The sequence below is a fragment of the Callorhinchus milii genome, unplaced genomic scaffold, assembly GCF_018977255.1.
Source record: "Callorhinchus milii isolate IMCB2004 unplaced genomic scaffold, IMCB_Cmil_1.0 Scaffold2, whole genome shotgun sequence".
Lineage (NCBI taxonomy): Eukaryota > Metazoa > Chordata > Chondrichthyes > Chimaeriformes > Callorhinchidae > Callorhinchus > Callorhinchus milii.
In genome coordinates, this window is record NW_024704743.1 from 34,292,178 (window position 1) to 34,310,891 (window position 18,714).

General features: G+C 46.7%; 1 long non-coding RNA gene across 1 annotated transcript in view; it reads right to left on the minus strand.

Moving 5' to 3' along the window:
* LOC103184553 overlaps nucleotides 1-4,609 on the minus strand; it is a 70,418-nt gene extending 65,809 nt beyond the window's left edge. Inside the window, exon 1 of the long non-coding RNA XR_006084839.1 lies at nucleotides 4,290-4,609. This is a non-coding gene — a long non-coding RNA (uncharacterized LOC103184553). The remainder of the gene's footprint in view (nucleotides 1-4,289) is intronic.
* Between the last annotated feature and the right edge of the window lie 14,105 nt (nucleotides 4,610-18,714).

The window sequence follows — 18,714 nt, forward strand, 5'->3', positions numbered from 1 at the left end:
TAACTGGGGAGGCAGCAAGTCCTAAGGATGGGTCCATTGCATTTCAGATCACCAGCGTTTTCTCATAAGAAAAGTAAGACATGATAGTAAGAATCCACTGATATGTCTTTGGACTAAACCAAATGCACATTGTCCAATACATTACTGAGTGGGAGGATACCCTCTCACTCAGTCCTGATCTGCCCTTCTAAGTCCTGCTGATGAGCCAGGCTGGCTGTGCTATCATCAGCAATGCCTGGAGTACTACGAATCCGCCTGGCTCAGCAACCGGACTACTAAGACCGCCGCGGAGGGCTGGCTCAACTCCAACATTCCAGTTCGAAATATGTCACCTTGGAGCCGGATTGCCAACACCTCCCCCCGCCCTCAACTCGCAGAGACGTACGTCACGGAAGCAGCACCTTGCTGAGGCTGTCAAGGTATTTCGCAACAGCCAAACAGAAACCCACACTGAATCTACCCTCCCACACAGTAAAAACTGTGACCCCACAACGAAAACCACACCCACCCTACACCCCCACACCACAAGCCACATCCACCTACAGCTCACATCCACACCCACCCTCACCCACCACAACAGACCACAGCTCCCACACCCAACACACACCTCACCACTACACCCCGAAACACAAGCCCTACAACCAAATAAACCACATCCACCCCGCAACACAAACCACCCCACCCCACCCCCTCACAACACAAACCACCCCACCCCCTCACAACACAAACCACCCCACCCCACCCCTCACAACACAAACCACCCCACCCCCTCACAACACAAACCACCCCACCCCACCCCCTCACAACACAAACCACCCCACCCCCTCACAACACAAACCACACAGACATATCTACCCTTCACTCCAACACACTAACACCCCCCCCACACCGACCCAAACATTACACACACACAAACACAAAGCATCTCCCACTCTCGACTCCCAAGAACTCTCCCCACCCCATCCCCCCCCCCACACACACACCCCCACACACACACACACACACACACCCTCCACCCACACACACACCCACATACACCCCACCCACACACACCCCACCCATACACACCCCACACACACACCACACACACCCCCCCCGCACCCACCACCCTGTCAGACACACACCTTCCACTACAACTTACACTCGCATGTAGCGTCCTTCACGTCGGAAAGACGTACACGCACCCACGCCCTCGCCAACCGCACCCCCCCCCCCAGACACCGGGGCAGATAAGACAGTCGTGAGACCCAGTCTGCGCTGCTCTCTGCTAAGGGAAAGGAAACACGTCTGCAATACCGTACCGTACGCTGCAGAACATCGATCACCGGGGGACCGGGACTGGAAGAGACGCATTTATTCTCCACTGAAAAACAATACCTGACCAATAGAGGTAATGCGAGTCCATACAGCCCGGAATGTGCTGAAGGGAGACCAGCTCTTACACAGGATAAACACACGCACCTCTCCATGAACAGATAAATAACGTGTGTTGCCCCGGCAACTCGGTCTAATTACATGATTGATCAGGTCCGGGAGAGTGCAGTGAAACCCAACGCCAACAACATGTATCTACGTGCACTGTGGACCCAGAGCCGCGTATCCACCGCTTCTGATGCACATGGAGACACACTATTGTAGAGATATATATATATATATACACACACACACATATATATATGCACAGCCGTCATTCAGTGCAAAAGGGGCAGCTCTGAAGCCGGTTGTGAAACGCAGCAAAATAAAATTTGGACGTGGGATTTTTTTGTTGTTGTTGCAAAACCCACTCTGTTCGCTGACTTGTGTGTGTGTGTGTGTGTGTCAGCACTGATGCAATCGATGGCTTGGAAATCATCATAGTATTATCACTCTCATTCATGATCTGTTGTATCCAGTCGCTCAGACTCCGAAAAACCTCAAGAGTATTAACGGACTCAGTGGAAAACAGGGCACATCGCACACATTTTCGTACCCCACCCCCCACCCCATCCCATTCCCACCCCCTCCCCCCCGGTCAACCTGCGGTATTGTGTGGAAACAACAGCATTCCTGTACAGGAGTGAAGCCGCAGAGGGACGGACGGCAAATGTTTCTTAAAACGTTTATTTTTTTTCAAGCGGCTCTCGTCACCCGATCCCACACTCTTTTTTTTTTGTCGCTCCCTCCACAGGAGTCGGTTCAGACATAAACGAACCGTGTCGTGTGTGTGTGTGTGTGTGTTTTTTTTCCTGTATCAATGCCCCCATTTCTCGCGGGAGGAGCCTTTCTGGGGCGCCTCTGTCTGGCTTTCCACCAACGGGGGCGGGGATTTACCAACCAAGTCCACAGCAGATACCACTCACTCGTTTGGCCATCAGAGAAGTGTGGGGGTGGGGGGTGTGTGTGTGTGTGTGGGGTGTGTGTGTGGGGTGTGGGGGTGTGTGTGTGTGTGGGGGTGTGTGTGTGGGGGGGGGTGTGTGTGGGGGGGGTGTGTGTGGCGGTGTGTGTGGGGGGGGTTGGGGGTGTGTGTGTGGGGATTGTGGGGGGTGTGTGTGTGGGGGGTGGGATGGGGGTGTGTGTGGGGGGTGTGTGTGTGGGGGTGTGTGGGGTGTGTGTGTGTGGGGGTGTGTGTGTGTGGCGGGTGTGTGTGTGTGGGGGGTGTGGGGGGTGTGTGTGGGGGGGGTGGGGTGTGTGTGTGTGGGGGGGGTGTGTGTGTGTGGGGTGTGTGTGTGTGGGGGGGGGGGGAGTGTGTGTGTGTGGGGTGTGTGTGTGGGGGGGGTGTGTGTGGGGGGTGGTGTGGGGGGGATGTGGGGGGTGGGGTGTGTGGGGTGTGGGGTGGTGTGTGGGGATTGTGGGGGGTGGGTGTGTGTGGGGTGTGGGTGGGTGTGGTGTGGGGGGGGGTGGGGTGTGTGTGGGGGGGGGTGGGGTGGGTGTGTGTGTGTGTGTGTGTGTGGGGGGGGGGGGTGTGGTGTGTGTGTGTGGGGGGGGTGGGGTGTGTGTGGGGTGGGGTGTGTGTGTGGGTGTGTGTGTGTGTGTGGTGGGGGGGGGGGGGGGGAGATCCACTTAGAATAACATGTGCTAACCCCCCACTGTACTGCATGTTGTAAACCCCGCACTGAGCTGCCAACTGCGTTTAAATGGGAAATGCATAGACTGTGCGTAGGGGGAAGTACAGCACTGATGCCCTCCCTCCCCAACATCACGATAACAGTCTGCCTCCTGATGCGGTGACTCAACAGCTGAGATGATAAATTGTACAGCGAAGTGAAAACCCGGATTCACGCGGGTCCCGTCCCCCGCGTGTGTAAACACGCCGAGATGTCGCCGAGATGTCGCCGAGTCCACACAAGCGCTCTGCCCCGAACAGCATTACGCAATGCCTGTGGGAGCCGCCAACAGCTCTCCTGGTGACCTGATTAACCGGTCACGGGCTCAGCTCTCTCTGCTCTGCTCTGCGAGATGTATTTATCTCTCTATCTCTCTATCCATCTCTCTCTCTCTCGCTCTCGCTCTCTCTCTCTATCCCCGAGTTTCCCTCTCGGGCGCACACAACACAGTACCACACAACATAGTACCACACCGCACACCAGGATCCCCGGCTTCATTGAGCAGCAGCTCCTGCAAACACACACACACACACACACAGGCAGACTGACTGCTGTGTGTGTGTGTGTGTGTGTGTGTGGGGGGGGGGGGACGGGGGGGACAGTGAGCAGCGCATTTAAAACGCCAGCGTCGCTCGGTTCAAAAACACTACAGTGCGCACCTCGTATTCGCCACAAAATACACACGTTCACAGCTTTTTCTCAATCAGATCTTTCGGATTTGTACTACTGTATGGAGACAACAACCCCCCCCCCACACACACACACAACACAACACAACCCCCCCCCCCCCCGCACACACAACACACACACACAACCCCCCCCACACACACTCACACACACACAACCCCCCCCCCACACACAACACCCCCCCCCACACACACAAACACACACAACACACACCACACAACACCCCCCACACACACACACACAACCCCCACCCCCCCCCCCACACACACAACACACACAACCCCCCCCACCCACACACAACCCCCCACACACACAACCCCCCCCCCCACACACACAACACACACACTCACACACAACCCCAACACACAACACACAACACACACACAACCCCCCCCCCCCCCACACCACACACACACACAACACACACACACACTGTAGAAAAGACCCAAGACACAAGGGGCGGTCAGGGAGAAAGGGTGGGAAAGCTGTGGGAAGAGTTAAAAAGGCATAAAGACTTACAGAAATAAGGAAAGGCAGGAGTCTTTGCTGAAGGAAGTCGAGCTGTAGTTCTGTAGTAATGTCTGTCTGCAGACAGCGCTCTTGCTCTCTGTCTCTGTCTCTCTCTCTCTCCTCCAGCAGCTCTCTGCAAGTGTGTGTGTGTGTGTGTGTAACATAAGCCAAATATGGAGCAGTTGGTTGCGTCTGCAATAGCTCAAGGATTCTACTATATGCAAAGGATGCAAGACAACACATATACTGGCAGTGTGCCAACAGCCCCAGAGATTAATGTGTACACATAGCTAGAGAGAGAGAGAGAGGGAGGGAGGAGGGAGGGAGAGAGAGAGCCAAAAGAGGTTTAAGACGGACCAGAGGAAAAAAAAACACATGTAAATTAATGCTTTTCCAATAGGGCGAGAGAGAGAGAGAGAGAGAGAGGTGGGGATGGGGGGGGGGGGGGTCAGTTCAACAGATTGTGTCATGAGTCAAAAAAAAAGAGCGTGGAAACTATAATATGCGGAGTTATTGCATGTTCTACACTCCCAGGGTGCAAATGCAGAGATTATGGGAGTGAAAGCAAAGCGATGGTAATGGGAAATTAACGTGGACTTGCAATGGCCAGTCCAGACGCGGAAAGACTTTGAAAGTAACTTGCTCCGGGTGGTGGAGTAAAACGTGTGTATTTCACCACTGTTAAAGGTAAAGTCCCAGCCCAAACTCATTGAGTTGAATGCTTACAGATACAATACACCAACCAACCTGCCACCATGACAAATACGAATGTGGGATAGTGTGCAGAATGGTGACTTGCTGGCATAAATATATATGGATCGTATTATATAAGTTTGAGATGTATATTGCCATTGTTTTCAAGTCTTGACCACTTGCCTTTAGAGAATTCGTCTTGTGCTGGGAGAAGAAAGCGAAGTTACCGTAATGTGCCAAACTGCTCATTTTGCCAAATGTTGTGCCTTTCTCTGCATTTTCACCCCCCTCTCTCTCCTCCTTGTCCCCCCCCCCCCCCCACCCCCCGCACCACACAGGAACAAACTAATTCAAGCCCTCTCACCCCTTACACACTCCATGCCTCCAATATATCCCCTTCCATGTCTCTACTGTCCATCTCTCTCCTTCCTATACCAATCGTCTGAACTCCCCACCAAGACAGCCTTCGAGATTCTCACTTCTCGGTTGGATTTCAAAACATGTCTGATCAATGGCACTGCCTCTGACACTCTCCTCCCTGGTTATGTCTTCTCTGTTTTAGATTACCGCCCACCGCCGTCTCCCTCCCCACATACACACTCAATATCCCTATCAGCTCAAGCTTCCTCCCTTTAGGCCATAAACATCATGGGCACTTCCCTTCATTTTCCCAGCAAGGTAGTTACAAAACAATTGAGTGTTCAGTTGCGTACACTGAGGATTCCCATTTTATAGTGGTTGGCGCACTCGCCTCCCAAGCGAAAAGACCCGGGTTTGACTCCCAGGCAGGACAAAACTGTAGGCAAGTTTCTTTACTCCACACACCTCTGTTTATGTAGCAGCAAGTAGGAATGTGGATGTTAGTTGATTACCAAATCGTTTTCTGTCAGTGATAATTCCTATCCCTCCAAAAACAAAATTGTTCACTCACTCCATGGCTGTTTGTAGGACAATGCTTTGTGCAATTGGCTGCTGTGTTTCACCCACAAAATACACAGTCAATCCACTTTACAATATATCCTGTTTCAGACGCCTCAATGACATAATAAGGCACTGTATCAAATGCAAGGCTTATTATTATTATTCAGGTCTTCCAGTGTCCTTAACCTGCACAGAAGTGGTGTGTATATTAAAGGTTATTTATGGTGAAGTGGCCAGTCTGTCTCATTTCCCATTTGACTGGAAGAGATGTGGTCTATCTCTATCTGATAAAGAGAAAACTAGCTGCTACAAGGAAGGAAAGCAGCAATAAGACAGAGGCGGAGTGACTAAGAATGGTGGTTTGAGGTGAAGACATAGCACAGCTGAGAAGAATGGGGAATTGATAGTGGTGGGATGGCACTAAATAGAAATAGCCTATGCGAGCTAACAGATATCAAATGTGTAACCGACTCTTTAAAAGTAGTTGATAATCTTAACACCTCCTTTACTAAGTGAAATATTACCCCGGAAGGGATCATTAAAGAGGATCTATAAGTAAACTTCCCTTTCAAAAATAGGCTTGCCCTTTAACCCTGGAGTACGGGAGTTGTTTGTGAAGTGCGCCCTCACTTCTCGGTGGAGCATCATTGACAGAAGCCTCCCCCCCCCCAACCTTTTTTTTAATTTGGTGCGCGAGTTCGAAAACTGCTCTTGCAAACAGGGCCTAGGCTAGAAAGAGAGAGAGAGAGAGAGAAAAAGTTTTTTCAACAAGAGCCTGTGCCTTTGAAGCCTCCCCTTTAAACAGTCTGAGGGCTAGGACCTCCCCTTTAAACGTATCTGGGCTGGAGCCTCCTCTGTGAAGAGCGAGAGGTGGTGCAGGAAGCAGACTTTAAATGACAGGCTGTGTGCTGCCTCCTTCCCTGAGAGCATCTCTCTCTCTCTCTCTGCTCTCTCTCTCTCTCTCTCTCTCACTCAGGCAATTCTGATTGGTGAGCAATGACATCAGTTTGTAATGCAGTACAAACTTCACATGCTGCTTGCTGCAGTGTGATCTGCCCTCTACTACTGTGTTGCATACACACACACACCACGTTAAGCAGTGGTTACACACTACAAGGAAGCACGACCCAGGGTCCCTCCCCTGGCAATGATTCGTTTGTGGATTTAAATGGCTCACGTTGATCGCCTTTCCAAATGCTCAATGTCAACTCTTTTTTGGGGGGGTGTCAAAACATTCTTTCCCCAGTCAAAAAAAATTTCCAATCAAAATTCAGTCATTTCCCCCCCCCCCCGCGTTCGGATTATTTTTGTCGGAGCGAGGGTACTCTCTGGGAACTCCCAATTCTAACTCCCAAGCTCTGAGGCCCAAGAGTTTTTAAATAATATTATCCTTGCGTTTGATGTAGCGCTTTTCACGTCTTCTGGACGTCTCAAAGCACTTCACAGAATATACTGTAAAGTTAATTGACTGTATATTTGTGGGCGAAACGCGGCAGTCAATTGCGCACAGCAGTGTCCCACAAACAGTCATGGATTGAAGTGACCAATTTATTATTGTTTTTTTTTCTTGAGGGATTATTATCAGGCGTGTGAAGTAAGGAAACTTGCCCAAGGTTTGCCCTGACCACAATCAAACCCAGATCTCTCGCTTGCAAAGCGAGTGCTTTAACCACTGAGCTACAGGATTCCTATGTACTAATAGGGACCTCACCGGCCTCCCCAGCTCCACTATTCAAAAAATCCAACTCATTCAGAACTCTGCTGCCCACATACTGACCTGGACCAAACTCCATACCCCGATCTCACCATTTCTGGCCAGGCTCCACTGGCTCCCCATCACCGAACGTATCGACTTCAAGATCCTCCCACTCGTGTTCAAATCCCTTAATTCCCTGGCACTTCCCTGCCTCTCTGACCTCACACCCCAATCCATCACCCAGCGCCTTTGCTTGACTGGCACCGGCCTCCTGCTTCTCCCTCACGCCCTCCGCTCCACATTTGGAGGTTGTGCATTCAGTTTACAAGTTTGTCAAAAGCATTCACATTAATAATAATAATAATAATAAGACTTGCGTGTGATATAGCACCTTATCATGTCTTCGAGACATCTCAAAGCGCTTTTGTGACCAAAACCATTACTGATGACATATGAAAATAGGTGCCCATTTATTGTGGATTCTGGCTGTTGTTAATCTTTACCCCCAAAACAGGCTTCAAATTCAATGCTCTATTTCATAATCTTAATGAATTGTGAAACAATTTAAACCAGTGAGGGAGCAATGACTTCCTATGTTTATGGTCATTTTATATAGCAGTAGCAGCACATCTCCCAGTCAATCATGCACCAAGTAAATTATATCAAGGTTATAAACTCTACCGAGGAGGAGATTTGTTCATTGTTCACATCAATCTTAAATGCCAGATGGTTTTAGGAATTGATACGTAAGGCAGGGAATTAGCTTACTCATAGTTTACTGGGAGAGGGCAGCTTTAACTCTGAAATGTCTTCACAGAATAGGTAAATTTGTATCTCAAAATCACTCAGTAGCTACTTAAGCAAAATAAACAATTCTTCCAAAATACTTCCAAAAAATAAGTATTTACTTTTTTAATGATAAAATGATCATCTTCAAAACTATAACTATGATAGGAATTCAGCAGAAGACAAATCAGATACAAACTGCAAGGGACATCTTATAAACAAGGGTCACTCTTGTTTATGAGCTTTCACCTCTAAACAGATCCATCCCATCTCCAAGGGAAAGAGATTGTGCAAAGGAGTCTGATTACAGCTGAATGCTCAGACACAACATGACTTCACTGGTTTTAAACAGAGAGAGAAATGACAGAGGCAGACCCACAAATAGCAACAGCCTACACAAGCTGAGATGCATGGAAATGTGTGAATTATTTTCCTCCAAAGTCACAAATTTAAATTTTTCTCCCCTGCAAAAACGTAAGTATTACCATTATACATATCCAGATTTTTAGAAATATATCTAAAATATCAACAGGGAGATGTCCTTTCTGGGTTGACTGTCATCCAATTGAAGTCACAGGCATGGTCCCATAACGTAAGATTGCGTGATCATATGCACTGCAGAGCTTCACAGATAAAAGGAAACTGCAGCACTCTAAGGGTTACGTTAGCCACTGCCTTGACCTGTGAAGCAACAAGTACAGCAACAACCACTCCGCCTCCACACAGACTGACTTCACAAAACCTATCTGCAGCGTGAGTTTCATGTAGAAGTCTGCTAGTCTCTCTCTGACCCAATCATCCATTCTGACAGAATGCAGCGAAGATACTCTCTGAAGCTGTTTTTAATACACATATTCCTACTTTACAATACAATATTTTGTATCTAGGTTAAGGGCTCTCCTTGTGGCACTCTGTTGGAATGAATTCACAGACTCCCACAATTCAGTACAGTGAATCAACTTTCCATTGAGATCCCCTGCCAACTGCACTCCCAAGCAGGTCAGATAGAGAGATAGAACTACTGATGGGTTTGATGCCACCCACCCTGCACCGTATGAAATGACAACAACAACAAATTACATTTGTATAGCTCCTTTCACTTCAGGAGGATGCAGGACAGTCAGGGATCCGCACCTGAGCTGGTGGTTGGGATCAGTAGGGGTGGAGGGTGGGTAGAGTAGGGGTAGGAAGGTGACTGAATGCACGATCAAAGAGGAAGGTTCTTGACTCAGGTCTTGAAGGAGGTAAGTGAGGAGGAGAGGCAGAGGGACTGTAGGATGGAGTTCCAGAGGGTGGGGGCAGAGAGGCTGGCCAATGGTGGGGTGGGCAAGGCATGGACGTAAAGCAGGCCGGAGCCAACTAAGCGGAGGGAGCGGACAGGTTGGTAGGGAGTTAGGAGGTCACAGAGGTAGGGGGAAGCAAGGACTTGGAGGGCTTTGAGGGTGAGGACAAGGATCTTGAACTGTATCCTTTGAGTGATGGGGAGCCAGTGGAGTCGGACAAGGATGGGATTGATAGGGTCGCGGAGCCTGGTGCTGGAGAGGCCACAGCCCGCAGAGTTCTGGGATTATCTTTTCCTTTTTTTTCATTTCAAATCTTGTCTCTTAATAGGTGGAACACCCCGGGGAGAAAAATCCACCCAGAATCCTGCTGCTTATAATTTTGCTTTCGGGGGATAATAATCCCTTCAAAATAAACAAATGATAATAATTTGAGCACTCAATCCATGACTGTTTGTGGGACACTGCTGTGCACAATTGGCTGCTGCGTTTTGCCAAAAATATATAGTCAATTCACTTTAAAGTATATTCTGTGAAGCGCTTTGAAACGTCTTAACGACGTGACAAGGCACCATATGAAATGCAAGGATTATTTATGTAGCATTTGATTCAGAGTGACCAGAATTTGGCAAATTGTTGAAGTCATTCTCAGAAAGCATTCTCATACCAAATCCTTGATAATAAACAAAACCCTCTTCCACGCCTTTGTCACTTCCCGGCTGGACTATTGCTTAATGCCCTCCTCGCTAGTCTCCCCAGCTCCACCATACACAAAATTCAATTAATCCCAAACTCCGCCGCCCAGGTGATCACCCGCACAAAACTTCGATCCTTGCCAGCCTCCAATGGCTCCCAATTACCAAACGGATCGATTTAAAAATCCTCTCACTCGTTTTCAAATCCCTTCATGCCCTGGCACTTCCCTACCTGTCCATAATGCTCACCCCCCCACCCCCCCACCCCCACCCCACCCCACCCCACCCCCACCCATTCCACTATCCGTTGCCTCCGCTCGGCTGGCTCCGGCCTCCTATTTGTCTCTCGTCATCCCCTGGCCACCATTAGTGCCTGCGCCTTCAGCCACTACTCCCCGAAACTCTGGAACTCTCTCCCTCAATTCCTCCGCTTTGCCCCTTCCCTCCCCACCTTCAAATCCTGCCTAAAGACCTTCCTTTTTGATCATGATTCCGGTCACCTACCCCCTCGTTCTCCCCCTGGCTCATTGTCAGACTCCGCCACTGTCAAGCTCTCTGGGACACTACCCCACATGAAAGTACCTCTCTGACCTGCTTACCCCACAACCGCTGCCTCCACTCAACTGGTTCCGGCCTTCTGCAAGTCCTTTGTCGCACTGAAGACCCTTGTATTCAACTTTGCTTATGTTCACCGCTCCCGTCTCCTGGCTCAGCGTGGTGTTCTGCCACTGTCAAGCGCTCTGGGACGCTACCCTTCATGAAGGGCACTGCATAAATGCAAGTTGTTGTTGTTGGAATGTCAGCTTATACTATGTGAGCCACTGAACCAGGCTGACACCCAATCCTTGACTACTGGCCTTACCTTTAACCATGTTAAATATAGCTTGGCATATGATTTGAAGAAACCTGCAAAGATTTGTGCCACTCCTTCCCACCCCATTCCCAATTTCATGAGCTGCTCACCTCTTACATCCTCTTTTCATTTCTGTGTATTTTTTGGTGAGAGAGATCTGAAGAGTTATATTGTGTTGTAAGGCACACCCATTCATACATCACCCTGAAGCCACTTAACAAATTCCAAAATGAACAGAAAGGGGGAATGGTTTTAAGAGCATTTTAATTTCCTTCCGATTTTCCAAGACTTACCGTTCCCCTTCAGCGTCAGCTTCATCAAACAACATTCACTTCTATGCGCTGAATCTTCCAATTACTGTTTGAGGACTGAAGACATCATTTTAAAAAAAAGCATTTTCATCTAAATGTTTTAAGGGAACAGAATACATGATAATTAAATAAATTCATCTAGAATCTTTGGGCTAAGGAGGAGGTAAATTTGCTAGGATTACTATTGAAATTTGATCATCATATAGTAACTCCTACTAGAACAGTAGTTCAGGTCTGGGTATGCGTGAGAACAACATCAGCCTGTGTGTTAGCCTGACTTAGATGGTAGCACTCCTTCCTCTGAGTCAAAAGGTTTTTGGTTCAAGCTCCAAGTTGGGACTTGGAACTCATATAATCTATGCTGACCCTCCAATGCAGTGCTGGGAGATATGCTGTACTTTTGTAGGTGCCCTTTTGGAATACAATTATGTTCACAAGTGTGTGACTTCACTCACTGATACACTTGATGGAGTTTATTACTTAGCGAAATATGGTAGTATCACAGCTGCAGTGCATCTGTACTATCTGGTTGTATTTAATTTTTGAATTTCATGGAAAAAGTACGGTACACATACAAATGATGAGGAACAAAACTACTAGTTGTCTTATGTTTAAAACCAACGTCAACTTAACAGAATATAAAACTTCAGTGGAGGAACCAATACTAGCATAGATTTAATAGGTCGGTTCACCTTCTTCTAAGCTGTGACAGGTGACAAATTGGCTCAGTTGGTAACACACTTGTCTCTGTGTCAGAAGATTGTGGATTCAAGCCTCACGTCAGGACTTTGAACTCATAGTCAGGGCTGGTACTCCAGTGCTGCATTGTTGCAGGTACTGTCCTTTGGATTAAATGTTAAACCAAGGTCTTGTCCGTCTGTTTAGGTAGACATTAGAGATTCCTTGGCATAATTGAAAAGGGAAGGGAGTTTCTCCTGGTGTCCTGGCCAACAATCCCCCAAATAAAAATTGATTACTCACTTCATGGTTATTTGTGAGACATTGATTTATGAAAATTGGCTCCTGAGTTTGTTTACAGTCATTACACATGAGGTACTATATCAAATGCAAGGATCATTATTATATTTCTAAGATTCCTTACACATTATCATATAGGGATGTTCTGGTAAAAGATAGGATCTGGAAATCCTACCATGTCCCTTAGTTCTGGTGAACCTTGACTATAAACTAAATTTTTTTCCGGGGTTAAAATCCCTTAAAAAAAAATAATAATAATTTGTTCACTCAATCCACGACTATTTGTAGTACAGTGCTGTGTGCAATTGGCTGCCGGGTTTCGCCCACAAAATATACAGTCAATTCATTTTACAGATCTTACTTTTCTGTGAAGCGTTTTTATGCTGAACACAGGCACTACATCACATAGTTACTCAATTTTACATGTTAATGTGTATGTGAGGGAAGAAGAGTTGCTTGATTCAGAGCAAGCAGAACACAGATTGTGTTATATTTCAGGCTAAAGCTATGAACCTCAACATGGATGCCAACCTATGTATGGCAGGAATGAAGCCAGCTGGTAAACCAACAAAAGTATGGAACTGGCTCAGCCTGTAAAGTGTAAAGATGCATGGTCATTTTACAATTGGTCCAATAAAGGGAATGGACCCATTTAACAATGAAAAAAGAAACAAATTGTTGCACAAATACTGCACTCAAAGAGGCAGAGTCTGAAAAGGAATGATACATGCAAAACTGTTTTTGTTGTCGTACATTTTTTATAACCTGTCAGCACATGTGCCTCATGTGGAGTTCTGCAAACTACTGCACGAAGTTGGCACAAGGTTGTAATTAGCTCAATCCACGGGCTGACAAGCTTCATCATGTGCTGCCAATTTGTATCTGCTCGGCAAGTTATTTAAATTAATTGCAAATCATCTTCAAACTCTTGTTTTCCCAGCTTGTAGGTAAGGAGCTGCTATTAGGTGCTTGTTTGAAATGTTTCCTCTGTTGATTAAATAGATCTTCACCTGGTTAGAGCAACAAATGCTGTCACCAGTACTTTAACGGTTAAAATGAAGCATTCAAAATTACAAGGTCACAATATTAGTTTGGATAAAGAAGACCAATCAACCCATCTGATCGCATCCCTTTCGACACAGTCGATCACACCATCCTCCTCCACCGCCTTTCCTCCATCATCCACCTCAGTGGGAGTGCACTTGCCTGGTTCGAGTCCTACCTCACAAACCGCCAGCAGTACATCTGCACAAACGGCTTCTCCTCCCGCTCTCACCGGTTACCTGCGGGGTATCCCAAGGATCCATCCTTGGCCCCCATCCTCTTTCTGATCTACATGCTCCCTCTTGGGGATGTCATCCGCAGACATGGGGTACACTTCCACACGTATGCGGACGACACCCAACTCTATTTTTCCACCTCACATTGTAACCCCCAGTCCCCTGATGTTCTGTCAGGCTGCCTGTCAGACATCGGGAGCTGGATGAGCGCGAATTTCCTTCAGCTGAATGTGGACAAGACAGAAGCCATACACTTTGGTTCTCGTCAGCGTCTAAAATCACATGGTTCTCACCTCCTCCACCTACCCACCTCTCCCTAAAACTCTCCGAACCCATACGCAACCTAGGCATCAGGTTCGACCCCCAATTATCCTTCCTCCCCCACATCCGGTCCCTCACCAACACTGCTTTTTTCCACCTCCAACGCATCACCTGTCTTCGCCAATACCTCACTCCAAAAGTCACTGAAACCCTGGTCCATGCCTTTGTCACCTCTCGGCTGGACTATTCAAATGCCCTCCTTGCGGGTCCTCCTCCACTACCATTCACAAAATCCAGGTCATCCAAAACTCTGAGCTCGCATTCGTACCCGCACCAAACTCCTCTCCTCGATCACCCCAGTCCTTGCCAGACTGCACTGGCTGTCTGTCCCAGAGAGGATCGATTTCAAGATCCTCACCCTTGTCTTCAAATCTCTCCACTCCTCTGCAACCCCTACCTCTCTGACCTCTCTCCTCAAAACAGTTCCTGTTGTCTTTGCTCCACCGGGTCTGGCCTCCTCCTCGTCCCCCGAGTCCTCCGCTTCACCATCGGCGGCTGTGCCATCAGCCACTATGCCCCAAGGCTCTGGAACTCCCTTCCTCACTCCCTTCACCTCACCCCATCTCTTCCTATTTTCAGGTCTCGGCTGAAGACCTTTCTTTTCGACCGCGTCTTTGGCCACCTTCCTCCCCTCCCCCTGGCTCGGCCCCGTGATCTGTCACTGTGAAGCGCTCTGAGATGCTGTCCGGTGTGGAGGCCGCTATATAAATCAAAGTAGTTGTTGTTGTTGTTGTTGTCGTCGTCGAATAACCACCTCCCTGAATACCCACCCTCCCATCCTCCCATCACAACATCAAGCTGTTTTTTAAATGAGTCCAGCGGCCTGGACTCAAACATCCTTCATGCTAACCTGTTTCAGTCATTAATTACCCTGTGGGAAAGAAACCTTTCAAGTATTAATCCTAAAATTTCCCTTTGCAACTGTATGCACTCTGAGATGCTCCCTGTGTGAAGGGTGCTATATAAATGCAAGCGGTTGGTGTTGTAAATCTATGTTTCTCTACTGTCTGGGTTTACTTTTTCAATTCCATTTAAAATCTACTGCACCTTTATGAGGTCCCCTCTGAGTCATCTTGTCTCAAGACCGAAGAGTCCTAGCTTGTTAAATCGTTTCACTCATGCACTCATCTGGTGACTAGAGTTGATGGTACTCTTCCTAACATAAAGGAGGAAAAATAAATAATAGAAAGTGTGCCCACAAAATATATTCATTCCACTTTGCAGTATATCCTGTGAGGCTCTTTGAAACGTCTTGACAACATAATAAGGCGCTAGATCAAATGCTAGGATTATTATTATTATTACAGAGGCCCAATAGAGAGTATAATACTGTGCTCTGTGGGCTGTACAATGTACAATGTACTCCAGTGCGTAGGTGACCAGTGCTCAGGCCTGTGCCAATGCTGCTCTGTATCCACGTTAGATTGGATCTCAGTCTCCTTCTCACAAAATTTCACTGTGGAAACTCAGGACATACCATTCTATGTATAAAGCCTCAGAGTTCTAGTATGTTCACTTATGAATAATAAAATAATAATCCTTACATTTGATATTGTAGATTTGGTATTTTATGTCAGGAGGATGTCTCAAAGTGATTTACAGGATTTTACTGTAATGTCTAGGGACTGTATATTTTGTTGGCAAACAATACGCAGTTCCTACAATTTACAGTACACTCTTTGAAGATGTTTTGCTAATGTGATAAGGTGCTATATCAAATGCTAGGATTATTATTCATATCACTCTGAACTACCTTTTTTTTTACCTTATTCAGCAGCTGCCTCATTAAGACTCACTTTTGACTTTATTGAGAACTTCCATCTTAACTATTTAAAGGTCCTATAATAAAATACCAAAATGCACAGATGAGTAATGACCCTGCTCAGGAAAATAAAAGATATTGAAATTAGGCATCAACAACAATGCTTATGAACAAATTTACCCTTTTAAGACGCACAGTAAATGTCTATGTATCTTGCATTTAATGCTTCCTCATTTGTTAACATTATGCAAGGTGTTTGCTCACTCAGTGCAGCCATTATCACTTCAGAGATGTACCCAACCCTTCACCAGGCATGACTTTGAGCTTTGCAAACACATCTATCACACTTTAATAAACACAAATCCATGTTTAAAATTGTGTTTTGAAAAGTGTTAATTAATCGGCTTGCTCGGCATGTGACTTTGAAAGGGAAGTAGACAAGTGTATGTTACAGCCACTCTGTGTCTATTTAGATTCACATCGCAACAGAGGTTAAGGTCAGAATGTAATAATTAAAAGAAAACTCAATAATAATTAAAAGAAACCTTAACGCTTAAACTTAAATCATTTATATTTAATATGCAGAACCTCCTCCGATATATTTATTAATGACCTCTCAAAAGCACTTAAAACTTGCTCTCAGTAACTGGAACACATCACTTTGAAACACAATTTTACTGTGAAGTTGAAATGATAAATGCAAGTATTTCTGAAGACCAACTATTTGAGGCGTGTTCTATATACCAATGATAAGCTGTTTGGAGTAATCAACATTCCTCCTGCAGTGCAATGGCTGAATCGCTCAACCTTATTCTCTGCCATGTCCTTAGATGGAGCAATGATAATTTTGTTTCCTTTCATTCCTCCAAATGGTTTCTTAACGTCTCTCACAAGTTCAACCTACAGCTCTCACTTCTTAGCTTTGATGGATCCACCCTTAATCCTTCTGGATCTATTGACATCTTAATACCGCTACCACTTCCCATGCTCCCACCCCCTCCACCCCCACCATACACACTCTTCTATTCCCTTCAGCCTCTTATATCCATGACCTTAACTTGTTATTTTCACCCACAAAATATACAAGTCAATTCACTTTACAGTATATGCTTTGAGACGTTTCGAAGATGTGATAAGGCCCTATATCAAATGCAAGAATTATTATTATTACAATAACAACAACTTGCACTTATATAGCACCCTCCACGCAGGGTAACGTCTCAGAGCGCATAACAAGAACAACAAAATTACAATTGTAAAGCGTCTTTCACGTAGCAAAGCCTGACTCCGAGCTGAGGATGTGGGGGTGGGGGTGAGGTGGCTGTAAGCATGGTCGAAGAGGAAGTTTTTCAGGCGGGACTTGAAAAAGGGGAGAGGGGGCAAGGCAAAGGGATTGAGGGAGAGTGTTTCAGAGTTTTGGGGCTTAGTGGCTGGGGCCGGGGGTGCGAGGGACGAGCAGGAGGCCGGTGCCAGTCGAGCGAAGGTGCCAGGTGGTGGATTGGGGAGTGAGGAAGTCGGAGAGGTAAGGAGGTGCCAAGGAGTGTCCAACTCTTTTGGTCATGCTTATGTATTCAGGAAGAGCCTTGATCCTTCACACAGGCTATGAATTAAAAAATACATGTTACTATTCAAAGAGATTGCCATATCTCTTCAATCTCTGTGATTGGAATTACCCTTTCAGTGACTGTTGAAATAATGGCACAACTCCTACAAATATCCATTGTAGGCGTGGGGGAGATACTAGTCAGGCTGTCATGGAAATTGCTTAAATATTTGCCTGTATCCTCCAACAGCACCTCCTATTGTTAGAGACATGCATTGCAGTCAAAGAGGGGTCAAATCATAAAACTGGGGTGTAATTTGTGATCACTGGAAATTGGATACTACAGCCATTAAACCCCCATTAATAATGACAACGTGGTGCCAGGATGAGAGTGTGCAGCTGCATGAAATATATACTTCAATGAGATCCCCCTATATCCTCCCCTCCCAATACAGTATAAGCCTTAAACAATTAACGCTGCATGAACATTAGTACTGTCATCAAGTGCTTAGCATTGACTTTGACCTGTGATAGGGATTCTACTACAGCCGCAGCTGTCAGGTTGGCTTTTAACCACAGATTCTTCATTATTACAACTTCAGCCGTTTTGCCAATAAAAGGACATGGTTGGTAAGGCACAGATTGGCCGGAGACTTACTGACTTAGCAAAGCAACTCTTGCAGATCAATAAGCCGTCCTTTAGGCACGAAGATAAATTGCACAATTGACACAAGAAACAAGAAAAGGCAACGTCTCAATGATTAAATGCAACCCAAAGACATTTTATTCAACATAAGCTTCCCAGGCCAGGCGTGCTTTTACAGACCACTTGGTGGCACGGATCCAAGGGTAATTTTTGAACCACAGTTCATGATGTTTTAAGTAGGTCACACACAGCTTCGTCAGGAATAAACTGTCAGCAACAGTGACTGGGAGGGAGCTGCAGGCTGATTGCAGGAATGGCCAATAGCAAAGCCAGCGGAAATTAAGAGCAGAGTGTCACGAAACTGCAGTCTACAAACCAGCTGCAGCGAAGTCCCTGCTTTGTTCAAACAGCTGACAGACAAGCTAGGACATAAGCAGCTTCTTACTCAGCCATTTATAGCAGCACAAGGACCAACTGTCCTGACGGACGTGTTGCCAGCTCGCAGCACTGCTTAAACATTAACCTGAATGAAAATAATATGGAGATTGTAACAGTCCCTGAGTATGTTACTGTGAACTCCAATGCTGCCGGTGGCTTTTTAAGGTCTTTTTTTTCTTATTGGGAAGTTCCAAAGGAAGGCCAGCAGGCTCCCACCACAAGAATGGAGAC